We start from the raw sequence: 16,828 nt of genomic DNA, 5'->3' as shown, positions 1-16,828 counted from the left end.
CCGCCTGTTATTCACGATTTCGCAGTCCGAGCGACGCGCTACGCGGCCTGACTCAGCCGCCGCCGTTTCAGACGGGCTACTACGGCAAGGAGTTCACCACGTGCGGCATCATCCTGGCCGTCTGCTTCTTCCCGCTGGGCATCATCTGCTGCTGGATGATGCGCGAGGACAAGTGCACGGCGTGTGGCCACACGCGGTAGGCCGACGGCGGATGAGACCGGAGGGGCGGCCCAGCCGGGCGCTGGCCACAGCGCGGTGGCGGCGGCGGGCGGCGCGCCCGGCCCGTCGGCGCTGCTACGCACGCGCGCTTTGCGGCCAGATGAGGGTGGTAGGGCGGGGAGGTAGACCGCCGGAGCGCGGGCGTCGCTCGGCCGCCGCCCGCGCGACCCGTCAGCCGCCCGCCGGTCGTGTCTAGCCTGCGCTTTGTCCCGTTCGTCAGTGTGCATTCCGAACAGTCAAGTCGCAACAGGGTGCATAGTGGCTATACCGGCATCGGCGGAGCGTTACCACTACGTCACCGCAACAGGTGGCGCACTGGCTAGACGTGGCTATACGAGAGTTGCTTGTGGCAGTGAGCGCTTGTTCCGAGAGGCGCTTCAAAAATGTGGCACGCGCGCTGGATCTGCAGCGCGGAAACGCAACAGAGCGCTGAATCAGTACCTCGAAGAGACACCGCTGCCAGAGTCGTCCCGCGCACTCCGCACCGTATGGTTTTCTACGCCGCGAGGATCCGTTTTTGTACACCGCGTGCATCCGCGCCGGTCCGGCCGAAGCGAAAAGTCAGGCTCATCGCCATCTGAACGTGTTTTGTATCCGCTACTGCTTGACGAGCACGTAATCGCATAGCCGTTATTAAACGACCGTGTACGTGTTCTATGTTCTCTGACGTTAACCAGAGTACGCGCTGACTGGATGGCGCGCGAGGGTGTGGCCTATGCGGGCGCGCACGAATGCGCTAACGACGCGGCGGACGTGCTTTGTGCCCAGTCAGGCAGAAGCCGGCGGGCAGGCGCGGCAATGTCCGATGGCGCCGGTGTAGCGCTGGCGTCCGCTAAAGGGCACAGGTCGCATGGGGTGGGGGGGGGGGGGGGGAAGCTCCACCGCCAGCCCCAGCGGTACGGCCAATCAGGGTCGCGGGCCCATCCAAGAAAGTCGGTACATATGGACAATCGGCATGGATCCCCTAACCGGGCCCGCAGTGATAAGCTTAGTATTGGCTGACGGCGATACACGGCGGGAGACTGATCCACGACACCAGTAAGTACCTACCTCATAAAGACCAGGTTTGCCTCCCATCAGCCATGGCATAGCGGTCATACAAACGCGCTTCGAATTTGCTGCCAACCGAAACTCGTAGGCAAACTCCCCGACCATGTTATCGGAGCATCAAGAAAATTAACACTTATGCGGGATTCCCCATTCACGCAAGTCCGAACACAGCAACCATCACGCTGCCCCTCCCTCCGCCCGCTGACGAAGTGAGGATCCGCGCCATCCGTCTCGCGTGCTTGTCCCCCACACGACAGCCCCAGCGCGCGCCACCCCAAACCCACGGAGACAGCGAGGTGGCCACGCCCCTCCCTCCCCCCCCCCGCCCCCACTTCCGCCGCCATCAGCTCTCGCCCAGCGACCACTGACCTGGTCGGTAACCGGTGCTGCCATCTGTCGGATGCGGCTCGAACGAGGCGGCCAGGCTGCCCATCAGCTCGCGGAAGGTCGGATTACCGGTCAGCTGGGCGCGCGCGCGACCAGAGCCCTTCTCGCCGGTGAGGAGGCCTGCCGGACCAGCACAGCACAAGTCAGGTCAGGTCCAGGTCAGGTCAAGTCATGCCATATCACATGGTCAGACCACAGGCCTCGTGAACGTTCACACAACATATTACCTTTTCACGCTCGCAGGCTATAGATTGTGTCAGGCAGTGAACAATTCAGGTCACAGGTTCGCAAAAGTTCAGGAGAAAAGGCAGCTCAGCTGGGCAGGTCAGGGTTACCAAGTAAACCCAAAAACCACAGATCGGATCGGCTCAGGTCAAGACGGGTCAGGTCAGGCCAGGAGATTGGGTCACACTTTTGCTGGGTCGGGTCAGTCCACTGTCCCGATTAGGTCGGGTAGGTCCGCAGACTACAGATCAGATTAAACTAGGTCAAAGATCATCGGCGCGTGTGACAAGCTACCACACCGCCCACGGCGTGAAGGAAGACAGAGCGCTGGTCGGCGCGCCGTCCGCTGCCAACCCAACATCGTCACCAACGGCTGCGTAAGGCATATAAACGCTCTCAGTCGAAAGTCCACCTGACTGACACTACGTCATTCCGAGCAGTCTCTGTTTAAAAGACACAAAGAACATGCTATAAAGGGCACATTCGCATGCCTTACATTCGTTTTTCCCTGTGCAAGCTGGCGCAGGGCTTGGGACCAGTAACGAGGCGCTGGATGCAGCAGTTACGGGCGTCGACCCTGTCAAATAAGCACAGCGATGACTGCATCACACCAGTCAGCCAGCTGCAAAAGTCGGTGTGCGCCGCCACCGGGTGGTCGTCGGCCGTCGCTGACTCACCCTGCAGGAAGCTGTAGAAGCTGCGCAGGCCGTGCAGCTGCAGCAGCTCCAGCGCGTGGTACAACGACATGCAGATGGCGAAGTCCGCCCTCCACGACGCCGGCCTGGCGCGCCGCCATCCCGGCCGGCCGCGACTGCCTGCCGGGAGCGGCTCGGGGTCATCCGACGGCCTCCCGTCGGGGCCCGGCAGGGCGGGCAGGGCAGGCAGGGCACGGAAGGGCAGGGCAGGGCAGGGCAGGCAGTGTGCAGGGCATGGCAGGGCAGCGGAAGGGCACGGAAGGGCAGGGCAGGGCAGGCAAGTGCATTGTGTCAGCAAATTGACAGACAGTTACAAGGTATGCCTCACGAGTGCAGGCAGTTTGTCAGCTGGTGAAGAAATAGAAATTAAAATATGGGGACAGCCGGGGTGTCACTTTTCTAAAATCGGTTGGTGAGTTTAGCCGATAAGGTTGACCCGATGAGCCAGGGTCACATGTCCGAAAGCTGATTTCTCCCCGGAATTCGGGCCCCTTTAATTCGCCTCCCCGGGTAAATAGATGTTTGTTCTAGAAACCATATTTCAAAATTGTGTGCTGCTGCGGCGGAGACGAGTTCCCATTTTCACAGCGGTGTGAAGCTGCATTCTTGTGAAAAACTTGAAACTCGGGGTTTAATTCACCGAAAAGCATCTTAAACATTCGAGCACTTGTGATCAAAGACAATAGGCATCAATCCTCGTTTATCGAAGGTGGTCCGAGTCACCAAACAACGGCTTCATGGAGGATGGCGCGGCCTGACAAGTACGGAAGAAACCCTACGCAAATTGTTAGGTACACTGCCGCCATATACCTATATACATAAGAAAAACTGACCTCAGGCGAACCTTCTCTGCAGACATATCGATAATTAGAGGGACAGAGTAGGCAAAGACTAATCACTAAATGAGTTTCCAAAGTGACCGTCTTAAAAATGGCGTGGTCAGCGCTTTGACGCGCGTTTAAAGTTGATATGAAGAAGACGGGTCTTGAACCTCGACGTTTCGTGCTGATAACCTGGGAGCTCTCACGTCGATAGTAATCGCCGGTCCGGATACCAGGAGGCAGTGGTTAAATATTTTTGAAAACTTGTTTTGGGGGAAAACCGACCTTTCGATGATAACGTGATGATGATTTGGGCGTAAGAGTACGTCGACTACCAATGGTCATATGGTTTGAAAGCTGTCCTTACGGTCACATTTACCGCAAAAGTTGATCAATAGCATCTCAAGGTCTTTCATTCTGCAACACACCGCACAACGCGTGTTGATTCTATTGCTAAACGCCCTTGCTGTGGTACGACTGGGTGAGTGACACACTGCACAGCTGTACGCTACATTGGCCCGTCGACGATGTGACGGGCGTGGAATCACTGATCACTACCGCTGTCGCTGATGGTGTTTTGCCATTCAGTTAGCGGTCAAGTACTACCGCAGGTCGCGACTATGTGATGAAGACACTTCTCACAGTCGAGGGATACATGGGTTAGCTTGTGTCTGGGCCACTCTGTGCTTTAAAAACGCTGCCGCATACTGCAGTCCGTTGTTGTTTATCCCGACACAGCTTTTATCCTGTGAAATGCCTGCCAAGCACTCGCAGACTGGCCTAACATAACACGACGTTCTCTGGACAAAAACACTGCGAACTTGCAGGATAGTACTTGGTACAAAATGGCAATCATGCTAATACCAAGGCGTCTAGGTACCTAGTGTACCAATAATTAGCATATTCCTTTATGTATATTTGGCCCAGTATTCCCTCTGCTCGTACGCATTCAGGTGGGCTTACAATACGTTGGATGGATTACTAGATTACGTCAGCATTGGGGGAGGGGCCCCCGACCCCCAAACCCCAGAAAGTACACCCGAAAGTACACAAGGTGATGCCCCTGAGTGCAGCAAGACAGCTATCGCGCTGGGGGCCGGCGTGCTGAGCCGAGCGGGTCAATCCCGAGGGGACCTCATGCTGCCGTCACGCGAGTGTTTAAGACGAACCCGTCAGGACCGCCTCATGCTGCCGTCACGCGAGTGTCTTAAGACGAACCGTCAGGACCGCCTCATGCTGCCGTCACGCGAGTGTCTTAAGACGAACCCGTCAGGACCTCGCCAGCTGCGACCCTCCCACAGTCAATCGCTGACAGAGGACCGAAACACAGAAGCCAGCGCTCCGGGAGCTTCCAATGTATGGATCCTAGTTCAAACATGTTGCGCATAAATCAGGGGGTTTTCAACCAATGTCTGGCGCATTACCTCAGATGACGCGTTAACTCTCTTCAGTACCCAGGGCATCTGACCAAACCGAGTGCAGAAGAGGACAGGGCACTAAAAATGGGGGTAAAGTCAATATATAAAGCTCCCAAACATGCTGGCCGATACGTACCCATTACCGCGGGTCGAGGCTGCCCGCAACCAAACGAACGTGCGACTGGTGAAGTTGAGCACACATCTCTCTAACAAAGCCCGAGTCGAAAACGGCCAAGATAGCTAAAATTAAAGAACATGGTAGTTTAAAAACTATCTGCTTTACCGACATCGTCCTAAGCATATATCCCACGTTTGCACTTAACAAGTCACTTACAGACGTGATCGTCCCTCGCTCGTCACCTGCATACCTAAGGAAACCATAGCTACTTGGCAAAGATGTTACTTATCTTCACCACGCTTCAGAAGACAAAGGGGCAGCAAATTTTATGAGACAGAAGAGATGGCGAGCTGGCGCCCGGCATCGCAGATCGAAGGCAATCGCCCGAAATAGCTTACTTGAAGGCATCGCGAGCTCTCAGAAGCTGATACTTGGTCAACGTCGTATCATCCCTGGTGTAGATCAACTTCAGCTGAATCAGTCTGCACAAGAATGTCCGAACTACCTGCAACAAAAGCCATCAAAGCAGCCGATTAGCTACGATTACACCGAGATACTTTTTGATGCTCACCATCCCCCAAATGCGACACGATCGTCAAGCCCATAAACAGACACGTATAATTCTTCATTTGACACACGATTGTATAACAACCCCATACAATACATGCACAAGCGCTCAGAAAGCCCGTCGGAGCCTGCAGAGTCGGGCAGATCAGCCACAGCTGCGCTGCCTGCTTCCGCCATAGCCGATGTCCTCGGATGATGATGATGATGATGATGATCGGAGTTTTGGGGCGCGCCGGCGTCGGCGTTCACGTTGTGCCCAGGCGTACTCGGAGCAGTCAGATACAAGCTCGGGCGGCCACTCCCAGAACGGGGATCAAATTAATTCACATAAAAGGACTTAAATGGCATAAATGCGGGCTGGAATGAAATCACTTTTTTAAATGCGTTGCTGCATTGATATCTAGCGGCGGAATTCAGCCAGAAGCGTTTCTAAAGGGGTGCATCACCTTCGGGACGTACTTTAAAAGCATACTCTGGTGAAATCCGAGAACAATTTACGTCTGATAATAGCACTGGCTAATGCCACTGCGGCACCACTGAGATACAATAATGACGCAAACTTTTTTTATTTTCCATTCCAAATTATGTTATTCACGCTTCGTAACAACACTACATTTCTTCCCTTCTTGGCGGTCCCAACGCGTATTCCAAGTCTACGATAGCTGCAGCTGTCGTGACCGTCGTTGTCATGACAACGGCAGAATCTGATGAGTGCTGTTGTGAGCTGTCACGGGTTAGAGGTACTACTTTTGAGCTGTTTTAACCCACACGCTGCGGACCTGTGGGCTAAAAGTGGCGCCTCTACTGGCATGCATGACGTTAATATGAAGGAACGTTTGTGACTGGCACAGTGGGCGACGAGACCCTGTTACCGAGGAGCGCAATGGTTTAAGTTTGGACCGGTGTGTCACTTCAGACCATGTGATGCTCCGTTTCCCGAAACCAAAGGGCGAGTCGAAAAGAGACGATGCGGTAAACGTCACAGGGTAGAAATCTGAGCCAAAGTGTAGCGTTTCGTTGAATACGCGGGATAATAGTCTCATGTTTGAACAAACTTTTCCCAAAAAGTGTTCCAACCTTCGTAGTATTCATTACACAAGCATTTTGACAGATTTGGTGTGTTGCAAATATTACGGGACGTATACCTTGGAAAGAGCGGGCAAATTAAACGCATTGTTTTCATAGTGGTGATTGCAGTGAGTCCCGTGACATTTACCCGCAGCAGCGGCACTTCAAGCAGAAATTCTGAGCTTTCCAGAGTGATTTTGAGACAACTGGAATCACCCAACAAATCGGACGCGTCTGATCTAAAACTAAGTGAAAGTGCAAAATGGGTAGTATTCTCCCTTTAACAGGTCGTCAAAAGTGAGCAGCCACGGCTTGTTCAGCGTCAAAGCAAAGACCTGCGCTGCAATAACCAGAAAAAGGTGCACGCCGTCGCATATGCTATCTAGCACGTAGAATCTACAGTAGCGTAGACAACATAGTCCCAAATTACATTTGAAATCAGAACCACGCATATCAAGACTCCCTCAAAACAATACACCGTTCTCCACAACTTCTAGAAGTTCACGGCTAGCACTCCTCGTTCGTTGGTAATGGCCTTCAGCGCTTGACTGAGTCTTGAGTTAGTCTACATTCTCTGCTTCGCTGTCAGACCGCAGGGACGTCACTACAGACCCATATTTTTCGTGTCACTAAAGCGCCAGAGTGAGCCCCCTGCCCGGGGTAATCCACTAGCAGGACATCTGGCCGCGTACGGCCGATCACGTGCCGCCGACCCATATCCTAACCAATCGGTTCTCGCAGCTCCCCCAGCTCCCCCCCCACCCCCCCCCCCCCCCCCCCTCATCCCACTCCTACTTCTCCGCCTGGTGCCCATAAATTAAACCACAGCACGGAGTATCGCGGAACTCAGTGACAGTCCGCGTACCTTTGTTTATCACTCCCAACGGTGGACACGGCCCCTGCGCCATTTTACCAACACATCACACTGAACTATATCGGTGTACAATTAAGTCACTTCGGAAGCAATATTTCCTTTCTCGTTGAAGCGTGCTAGGAGCCTCTTTTGCTCCTCAGCGTTGCGTGAATGAGGCAAATATCTTTAATTTTGCACCCACAGCCCAAACAGGCGGACATCAGCCTGATCAGTCTTGTTGTCTACCGCACTGGAGATACATCTATGTTTCGCGTAACACCGACACTTCCAGCTAAATTTTGCAGAACCTTAAGCTGCCATCAATGCGTCAAGAAATGTCACCCTTTCATAATCCCAAAAAGGAGCTATCCAACGCGCAGCTGTGGCCGGCTCGACATGTGATATGTGACGTCATGTCAGCCGTCTGGGCGCCACCCAGACCCGTTCTGAGCCGGCTGGCGGCGCGTGGCGCGCGGCGGCCAGCTGGCCGCGCCATGGCCGTGCCCACCTCCATGTATTTGTCTCGGACGCGACGCAGGTCGTCCCCCAGCGGCACCACCACCTTCTCCAGCTGGCGCTGGTGCGTGTACGGCTTGACGTCGTCCGACTCCTCCGAACGGGCCTCCACCTTGGAGATCAGCAGGTTCGAGAGCACCTGCAGCCGTGTGGAGAGTCAGCCGGCGGCCTTCTCGGTAGAGCTGGCTTATCTGCGTTCGAAACCAAATCCCTTTCTGGCAGAGATGTCACCCGCTTGTTCCCATAAGCTTATATCATGTTACATGAAGCCAGCGCAAATTAAGTGATGGCTCCAGCCTTAAATGTCATTCTAGTCTGTAATTCGCGCTGAACATTCCTAATTGACATCCAACCTTTAAAAACTAAATTCAGATTTAATTGCATCCATAGTTCAAATATGTAAGCATAAGTCAGATATATATGTCATCGGTAGGTGCAGAATATGGGCCCGGGCGATCCTGTCTAGGCCCCACTAGCTCCTCTGGTGGCGATTACCTGCTCACAGCTTTCAGGTCGCTCCCCGGGGTGGCGCTGAGTGCAAGCACACGGAACTGGGTGGAATGTCGGCACAGCTCCTTTATGACTTGGCAGTAGGCATGATTTCCCAGAGCCTGGAACGAGGCAATAGAGTTCACTTAACGTCATCTTGTCTTTGTTCGATAACGGGACACTTGAATGTAACCAACAAATGTGGACAAGCACGCACAAGTTTTGAAACCACTCCAGGTGGCAGGCCACCCACGCAATACAAAATATTCACTTTGGAACTCATGTACACCGTCCCTTATATCCTGTCTTGTCTCACACCCGCATCCTCGCGACACCCCGCTTGACTGGGGTAGGCTGCATACGTCAGCCCCAATTGAGCCGAGAGCCCCGCAGGAAAGGGGAACCGACCGGGTACTCAGCGCGCATGCGCGGGTTAAAGCTCGGCGTTTGCCCCACCCCCCCACCCAGGCGCATGCAAGTCCGCCTCACTATTAAACAATTTCCTTCATCCTTTAGCCGTGAAATGATCATTTCTGGTCGAGAGGGCTCAAATCCAACAACCAAACGAACTCATGTAAGAGCAGGCTTGTCAAGTGTAAAGAACACAACAGCACATCAGGTTTGGCGAACATATTTTTGGGGTTTTCGGTCAATTTTGCAATCACCTTGATGTTGGAATACGAACTTAATCATTACAGGCCAACGACACCAATTGCCATTGTCCAGTCACATACATATTTACATCTTACCACGTTTATGAGTTGATTTCTAAAGCACAATGGGTCATATCTGAGTTTTTCGTTGGAATTGCCTGAGCTCTTGTTTTCTTGCTATGAGAATAAATTCTCTGCTTGCCTTGTTGGGATAATTGTTTGGCAAGAGCCAAGAAGATAAAGTTTTATAGCGCAAAAACTGATTGATGGCAGTACTGAGGCAGAGGTGCCGTCTTCTAGAAGTTCGTATCTAAGTCCAATCCAATGTCTACAAATGGACCAGCTGTCCGTCCCAAGTGTCCAAAAAATCAGGTTCCAAGAGCTTCCAATTTTGTTCTTATATCAAATAACTATTACCTGCAACAAGTAACGCAGTCACTACTCACGTCACTGCATTCCCTCACTTCGAATAGAATGAAAAACAAAACAAAATGACTGCTAGCGTGTACCACGGGCCTTCGTGAAGACAATTTTAGAAGTTTCATGGCCTAAAGAATGCGTGACAGTGCGCACGATGAGTTGTTATCTCATGTTTCAAAAACAAGAATATGCCGGTGTGCCCTACCAATGAGTTATTTATGTTCCAGAAACTTTTTCCAGAACATGCAGCATTAAATAAGATAAGGTGGATACCAACTTGCGACAAAACAGAATGACATCGGTTGTCTCAAACATTACAAAGGCTCGCACCCCTGTCCGCCCAATTTCAAAATCCACTTTAAGGTTTTGGGATTCTAAAAACACGGAATCCAATCGGCACCTCTAGCCTACTCCGGTTGCCGCGGCCGCCGACACGGACCTTGTGCGCCTCGTCGACAACGACGCAGCGCAGCAGGCTGGCCGGGCAGGCGCCGTGGTCAGGTCGTTGTTGAGCACCTGCGGCGTGAGGAAGAAGACGCGCCGGTCGCACCACACGCGCCGACGGTCGGCCGGCGCCATAGAGCCTGGCGGAAGGCAAAGGTCAGGGTCACATGCGACGGTCGGCCGGCGTCATAGAACCTGGCGGGAGAGGACGGTCAGGGTCACATACCGACGGCCGGCCAGTCAGTGCCATAGAGCCTGGCGGGGAGAGACGGTCGGGCTCAGACACCGATGGTCGGCCGGCGCCATAGAGCCTGGCGGGAGGGGACGGTCGGGGTCACACACCGACGGTCGGTCGGTAGAAGAGCCTGGCGGGAGGGGACGGTCGGGGTCACACACCGATGGTCGGCGGCCAAAGAGCCTGGCGGGAGGGGACGGTCGGGGTCACACACCGATGGTCGGTCGGTGCCAGAGAGCCTGGCGGGAGGGGACGGTCGGGGTCACACATCGACGGGAGCCGGGTCAGGACCGGACGACACGATTTACGATCGGGACGGTCCGCCCAGATTTCAGACAAACCAGAGGCGCCACCCACACGGCGTGACATCAAGCACCCACTAGGAATTCGAGAGGAGAGACTTAGCTGCTTCGAAAATTAGTAATGTTACTACACATACAGCCTCTCATGTGGTTATTCAACATCAGGGCGTATCGAACATCAAAATCGGCCTGCCATCTTGGTTTGGCGGAGCACCTGCTAGCCATAGCCGCGGCAGTGCGCCACGACCCGCCGCCGCCTCACCTGTAACCTCAGCCGTGTCGTCCGAGGGATGCCCATGATGCGGTAGCAGGCCTCGATCTGTGGGCCACCAGCGGCTTGGTGGGCGCCATGAACACCACCTTGCCCAGCGGGTACCAGCGGTAGAAGTTGTACATCACACGGCCGCGATGAACGTCTTGCCAGCAGAGCAGCGCGGCCCCGCCGTCCGACCGTCCAGCAGGACGGATCGGGTGAAGGAGCCGCACATAGCGATCTTACCCGACCCGGTCGGAGCAGGCCCACCGTCGGACACGCAGAGCCGGCTGGTCCGCCAACCGTACCGTGGAACGGTCAAAATCTGTAATACGGTCCCAGCAGCCCGCTCACCCGGGGCCCAGCCACGCAGCCTAGGCAAGCTCCATGGGGTCCAGCCCGCTAACCACGGGCGCCCAGCCACTGCAGCCCAGGCCAGTTCCATGCACGCAGGTTAACCTTCAAAACACACTTGGGAAGACTCTCTGAACGGAGCGAGGCCGGCCTCGCCACCCACCTGTCGGCAGCGCCACGAGTGTGTTCTCGAACAGCGCCGTGCGCACCATGCTGTATGATACTGGCGCACCGGGTAGTCGATCGGGTAGGTCCAGGTCGTGCCGGAGCCGCGTCGAAGCCGGGCAGTGTCTCCAGGGCGGTGCCGGCCGACGGCCCCGCCTGACACTCGCTGCCGACGGCGCAGAGGGCGCTTAACAACGTGTCACATGTGTGGCCGTGATGGAGGCGTCAGCGCCAGACGGGGACGCAGCGGGCGCAGCACAGCACCGGCGCTAACAGAGGACCCCAATGGTCAACATGCGCTTCCTGGGCTGGAGACGTGCGCGATGCATGCAGAAATCAATACAGCTTTCATCTACAGAGAAAAAAGCCCGCAAAAGATGAATCAATAGCAATGGAGGATGATGACGCAGCAACAAGAGGGCGCGTGCGATGCGGCCGGACTTCCGCCGCATTGGCTTGCAAACCGTCAACCCCACCCAGTTTACAGACCGAGGCTGGCATACCTCATGGTCTCATCCAGCGCCTGCGCCAGCAGCAGTCGTCCTCGTCGTCCGTCGATGAGGATGACGTCATCGGAGGACGTCTTCGACGGTGCAGGGGCCGTCCGGGGCGGGCACGCCTGGGGCCCCCGGCAGCCGGACGCCGCCGGCGGTGCAGGCCCCGCGTCATCCTTCTTGAAGCCAGCTTGGAACAAGGTGAGCTGCTTGGGCTTTTGGGGCTGCTGCATCGGCAGTGAACAAGGCGTCTGAGGGCAAGGAGCTCATCCTGAAATGGAAGCTCTGCATAGCCTCTGAAGCACTGCTTATGAATTGATTCCACATGAAGGTATATTGTAAAACATGCATTGTGCATGGATTTTCTGATGTCACATTACAAACATTTGTTAACAGCTTTTTGGGGTCAAAGCATACAACACCAGCCAAGAAGCATGCATGATAGATGCAGACAGTGAAATGTAGACATGCAAAGTGTATGCATGCAGAATGCATTATAGTGCTGATTTTTTACCCTTGATGCTGAAAAGACTTTTGAGAAAAGGAAAAGAAGAAAGCCTCTGTGGTAAACAAATAATAACTTTTTACCAGAAAACATTTTTCAAATTCACTACTTCACATTTCATCAGACTTCTCATTCATTAAACAATATTAAATTATTGATACCTAACACTTTTGGAGTTATTTGCAATTAAGCCAAGCTTTAAGGATCCAAGACTTAAAAAGAAGCCATAAGGGGGTATTTCTCCTTTGGAATGAGAATGTTTTATGCATCCTCAAAAAACTAATGGTGTTTACTAGGTCAAATTCTAATGATACAAATTTAGGTTTTAGGGTGAACTGTAGGCTCAATCCCTTTAACATGCATTAACTTTGCAGAAAACCTGATGGAAGTAGAGAGCTATTGGTAGCTTGTTGGCAATCATTATTTGGATACAGAAATCCTCATCATCAGTTGGAGAAAAAATACCAGGTTAAAGGGCAATTATTATTACAAAAAACACTGTATTTAAAAAACCAATGAAATGGAGCATTGGGCACAAGGGGTGATCTCAGTCTGAGCTTGATGGTGATGGTTGCAAAAATTGGTGCCAATGGATTCCAGAAACAATAAGCCCATGTGTAAGACAATTGGATGTTTGCCAGCGTAGCTCTTCCCTCTGTCGGCCATACAAGTACCAAAGTAAAGAAGTCCTAAACACTGCATAGCACCATCTGAACAGGCTGCCTTCTATTTAATAGTCGGATTTTGGGCAAGAGTTGTGGATTTCACACCGACATTTTGTTATCCACAGCTGCACATGATCTTTTGGCTTCCATGATCATCCAATAAGGATAGACACCTGCTTGCCAGTTTTACCTACCACTTGCCATTAAGCTGATTTGTACAAATCTAGATTATGGATGCTCACTTTACTTTGGTGTTTCCACCCAACGTCCTTTTATACACAACAATCAAACAGAATATTACAAAATGCTAATTTCAAACAGTGCTCAACAGAGGAGGCACCTACCATTAAAGTTATGAAACCTGCGAGATAACTGATCCAACAATAGCCGGGTAAAAATCACGTATTTTTCAGTTAGGTGGAAGTCATGGCACTTACTTCAACTAAGGCGCCAAGTCATACATACAAACACGGCGCTCTAGTGACAAACATGATCAGCTGTTCATTTTTGTTGGTGATCTGAAGAGAGCACAAGGCAAGAACACTAAGGCGGGTGACAATCCGTAGAACTGCTTCAAATCATTTACAGTCTTACAGAGCCTTGCAGCGACTGTCTAAGAGACGAAGGCAGGCAGGAAGAGAAGGGCGGAAGGAATGTTCCGCTTCTTAGGCCTCGGGGCTCCCGGCACCGATGATCAAGGGCATGAAAGGGCCGAAGAACTTCACGTGGGAGGTTTCATGACACGGGCCCAACAGGCAGGGTTCTTAAATATCGGCCAAAGGACCTCTTGCACCGATTAGGGGCAACCTGGGGCAATGGTGGTCGGCATACGGCGGCCGTAAGGAAAAGTTAAAATAAATATTATCATGGAAGCACTTATTGGCCGGCAATGCAAATCGCTCATCGGCCGGCATGACCTTTTTTGTTCAAATCAGCCCGTGGCGTCGGGCTGCTGACCACAGCTGACCCGTGCGTAGCGCGGTGGCCAGAATACGGCGGGCTGGGAAAAAATACCGATAGGCAAGGGCGAGGAACGCAACTGTGTGCATTCGATACATATGGTATAGGGGCATCAGGTGCAAGTACAAAACATTTGTGCGATTCTGACCTCAATTTAACTCGGTCGACCCGCCGAGAATGTCCCAGTTAATGCAGGCGGGACGGCCGCACCGGCGTTTTGCAAAGTGACAGAGTGCGATGGAAAACAATGCCCACTTATTGCGCGGCGGGCGCAACCATGTGCACACGATGTCATTGTGGGAACACTACTGGTCGGCAATTGGCGCAGTTACTTTATATTCTTTGAGGGGGGGGGGGACGGCTGAGCCCTTCCAAGTCTGACTAGAGGCCTCCCTCCCTTCCCCCCCCCCCCCACACACAACCACCCCAGTAATATCCCACTGAGTAGTGGTGGGTCAAGAGGGGGGTCATGGGGCCCTGGCCCCCTTGGTTCCCAAAGGGGCCGATAGTGGGCTTTGATGTGGTCCATGGCCGGCCGAACAAAGCCATTTTTACACAAAAACGCAACAACATGGGACCCCTGGGGGTCTACAGTCGACCAAGAGCAGTTACAAACGAAAGTGAATCACCCATCAACAGACAATAAAAAATCGCTATAGGGGACCCATCCGTCAATCTGCCACTCACTCATCATCATCCGCATCCCATCACGCTCATCGTTCGGGCACAATTTTTTTGCTAGGAATTTATGATTGGAGAGATTCTAGGGCCCGTTAAGTTGTCCAGAGGTCCTACGCCACTGCCAGCACCTTATATGTTCACTTGCGGGTATAATCCGTTTGCTTGGGAGCCTTCCACACCGCCATTTGATTTCTTTGCATTTGCTCGGAGGGCCCTATTCTGTTTCTCGGCCCTACCTGCAAGCATGCCGGGACACTCTTGTCGATCAGGCCCCCCCCCCCCCACGAATTCTTCCGATTCGTCCGGAAGAACTAATACGTTATAGCCGGGGGGGGCTCATTTGCTTACCTACCGGGGTAATGTCGGTTGCTCAGAGGCCCTTCACATCGGTCTCAGTTAACCTGCCGACGCACTCGCGACATGTTCACAGGCCCTCTACATTAGAGTTTGTCATCAGTAACAAAACCAAGTGAGACAAAGAAATTCATTGGGGCTTGAGCCCACAAGTAAACGACATGGCAAAGGTTCTTCCCAAAAACTTACATTCGTGAGGCGCGAGTCGATCGAAACATCGCCTTCAACCAAAGACCGGCGTTGCAGTCACCCGATGCTGGGCGGCCTCCGCCGCCGCAGGTAACACCGAGCCGTTGGCGGCCAGCGACACAAAATACCTTTGCGTATAGAAACGATGCTACTGAGCGCACATAAAGCCGTCGTACGAGAATGTCCCGGTCTTAAGTCTAATATACAGATCAGACATTGCCCGATTGATTGCCTTTTGGCGGAAACTTTATGTGCTGTTGAGTATGAACTCGTTGTACGAATATGCTGGTTAGTATTGCTTTAGACTTTCACTTCTCTAAGACAACTCACGTGTTGCAAACAAAACTACGTATAGGATATGACTCAGAATACATTGTCTGGTGTACAACTTAATACATACAGCAAGTTTTGCAGCCTGTAGGGGGGCGGCAGGGTGACCCATGCACAACCTGCTCCTAGCTGAGCCTGTGTAGCCGATGCACCGGCCCAAACAGCAACTGCTCACAGACTGGAAACCCAAAAAGCGTGTTGGCAGAGATCGCACGGTAGCAGAAATACCTTTTCAGCTGGGGTCCACATATTGCCGAAGCTCGAGCTCCAGCCCCAGACGTTCCTCGGCAGTGCGGCACTGCGTCGCACTCCTAGTGTAAACCAAATAGGGCAATATGGCCAGCGGTGTCTGCACTTTGTTCTCAGCTAGCAGTCGCTGAGGTTTCGCAGTGGGGGCTGTGTGACTGGTCCGTGCCAGGGAATCGGTTTGGTGTACCTCACAGCCTCGAAGTTTACCGCTGAGATGACGAAGACCCTGGGCTGAAGAAGACCCTCCGTTTACTGCTCACGAGCGGAGCGACGATCGGAACCGCCTGTCCTCGTACCATACGGTTCTCATAACGAAGCATGTCCAGCAGCAGCTGTTCCGGACGGACCCAGTGCACGTTAGCAGGAGGAGTGGCTGCACCGTGCCCTATGTGTGCCGCGTCAGGTCACGGAGCAGCGCGATGCTCCGGAACAAGTTGCGTAAGCCAAAGTCGCAGCCGCTGTTTTGGCGGATGGCGGACCATACGGACACATAGTGGTCGACCACGCACTGGACGAGGTTCTTGAGAGCGCTGCTGGAAGTCTCGGTAAAGTTGTGAACAAGGAGCAGACCAATGGCCAGTGCGAACTATCTGAAAACAAAAGCGGATATTTAGAACAATGCGCTACGAACTGAGCATCAGATCATACAAAAATTATTGCGCCCCCTTAGTGTATGTAATTATGCCGACATCCAGAGTCCTCAAATGTGACGGAATACATATAAACAAATATGCTAGTAAGCATGAACCAACCAGCAAACGATGCGACATACCACGGCACAAGGTAGGAAAATAAGTGCATCTTAACAGCGAACACCTGAAATATCAATTGATACTTGATGGACTTTAAACAATCATTGCTATAAATTCGAAGGTAATGCGTTTTCATATTTACCTGACGTGGTTCGATGGTCCGATTCGCCGCTGGGCTGCCACGTTTCGGACAAAGCCGTTTTAAAGCCGGAGGCCAGAAGGTGCAGCAGCTGCTGGTTGGTGCTCAGCTGTTGAATCAGGTCGACCGGCAAGTTTGGCACGTGCCCCGACCTAGGCTTGAATGTCACAACGTCCCTCTCCCAGACCTCCCCGGCACAGGTCTTGCCGATGGGTCCAGAAAAATTTCGATCCCGGGTCGTGCCGTCCAAACTTAGCA

At 53.0% G+C, this 16,828-nt stretch overlaps 1 long non-coding RNA gene across 1 annotated transcript; it reads right to left on the bottom strand.

Annotated features, from left to right (window-relative positions):
• Positions 1-2,663: 2,663 nt before the first annotated feature.
• Positions 2,664-8,070, bottom strand: LOC119102037 (uncharacterized). Its single transcript, XR_005094637.1, has 3 exons — positions 7,930-8,070; positions 5,332-5,438; positions 2,664-2,696 (listed from the first exon to the last, which is right to left on the bottom strand). It is a non-coding gene; the product is annotated as an uncharacterized LOC119102037 (long non-coding RNA).
• Between the last annotated feature and the right edge of the window lie 8,758 nt (positions 8,071-16,828).

The sequence above is a fragment of the Pollicipes pollicipes genome, unplaced genomic scaffold (genome assembly GCF_011947565.3).
Source record: "Pollicipes pollicipes isolate AB1234 unplaced genomic scaffold, Ppol_2.1 Scaffold_5386;HRSCAF=6368_pilon_pilon_pilon, whole genome shotgun sequence".
Classification (NCBI taxonomy): Eukaryota; Metazoa; Arthropoda; class Thecostraca; order Pollicipedomorpha; family Pollicipedidae; genus Pollicipes; species Pollicipes pollicipes.
This window is presented reverse-complemented; position numbering and strand designations above follow the sequence as displayed.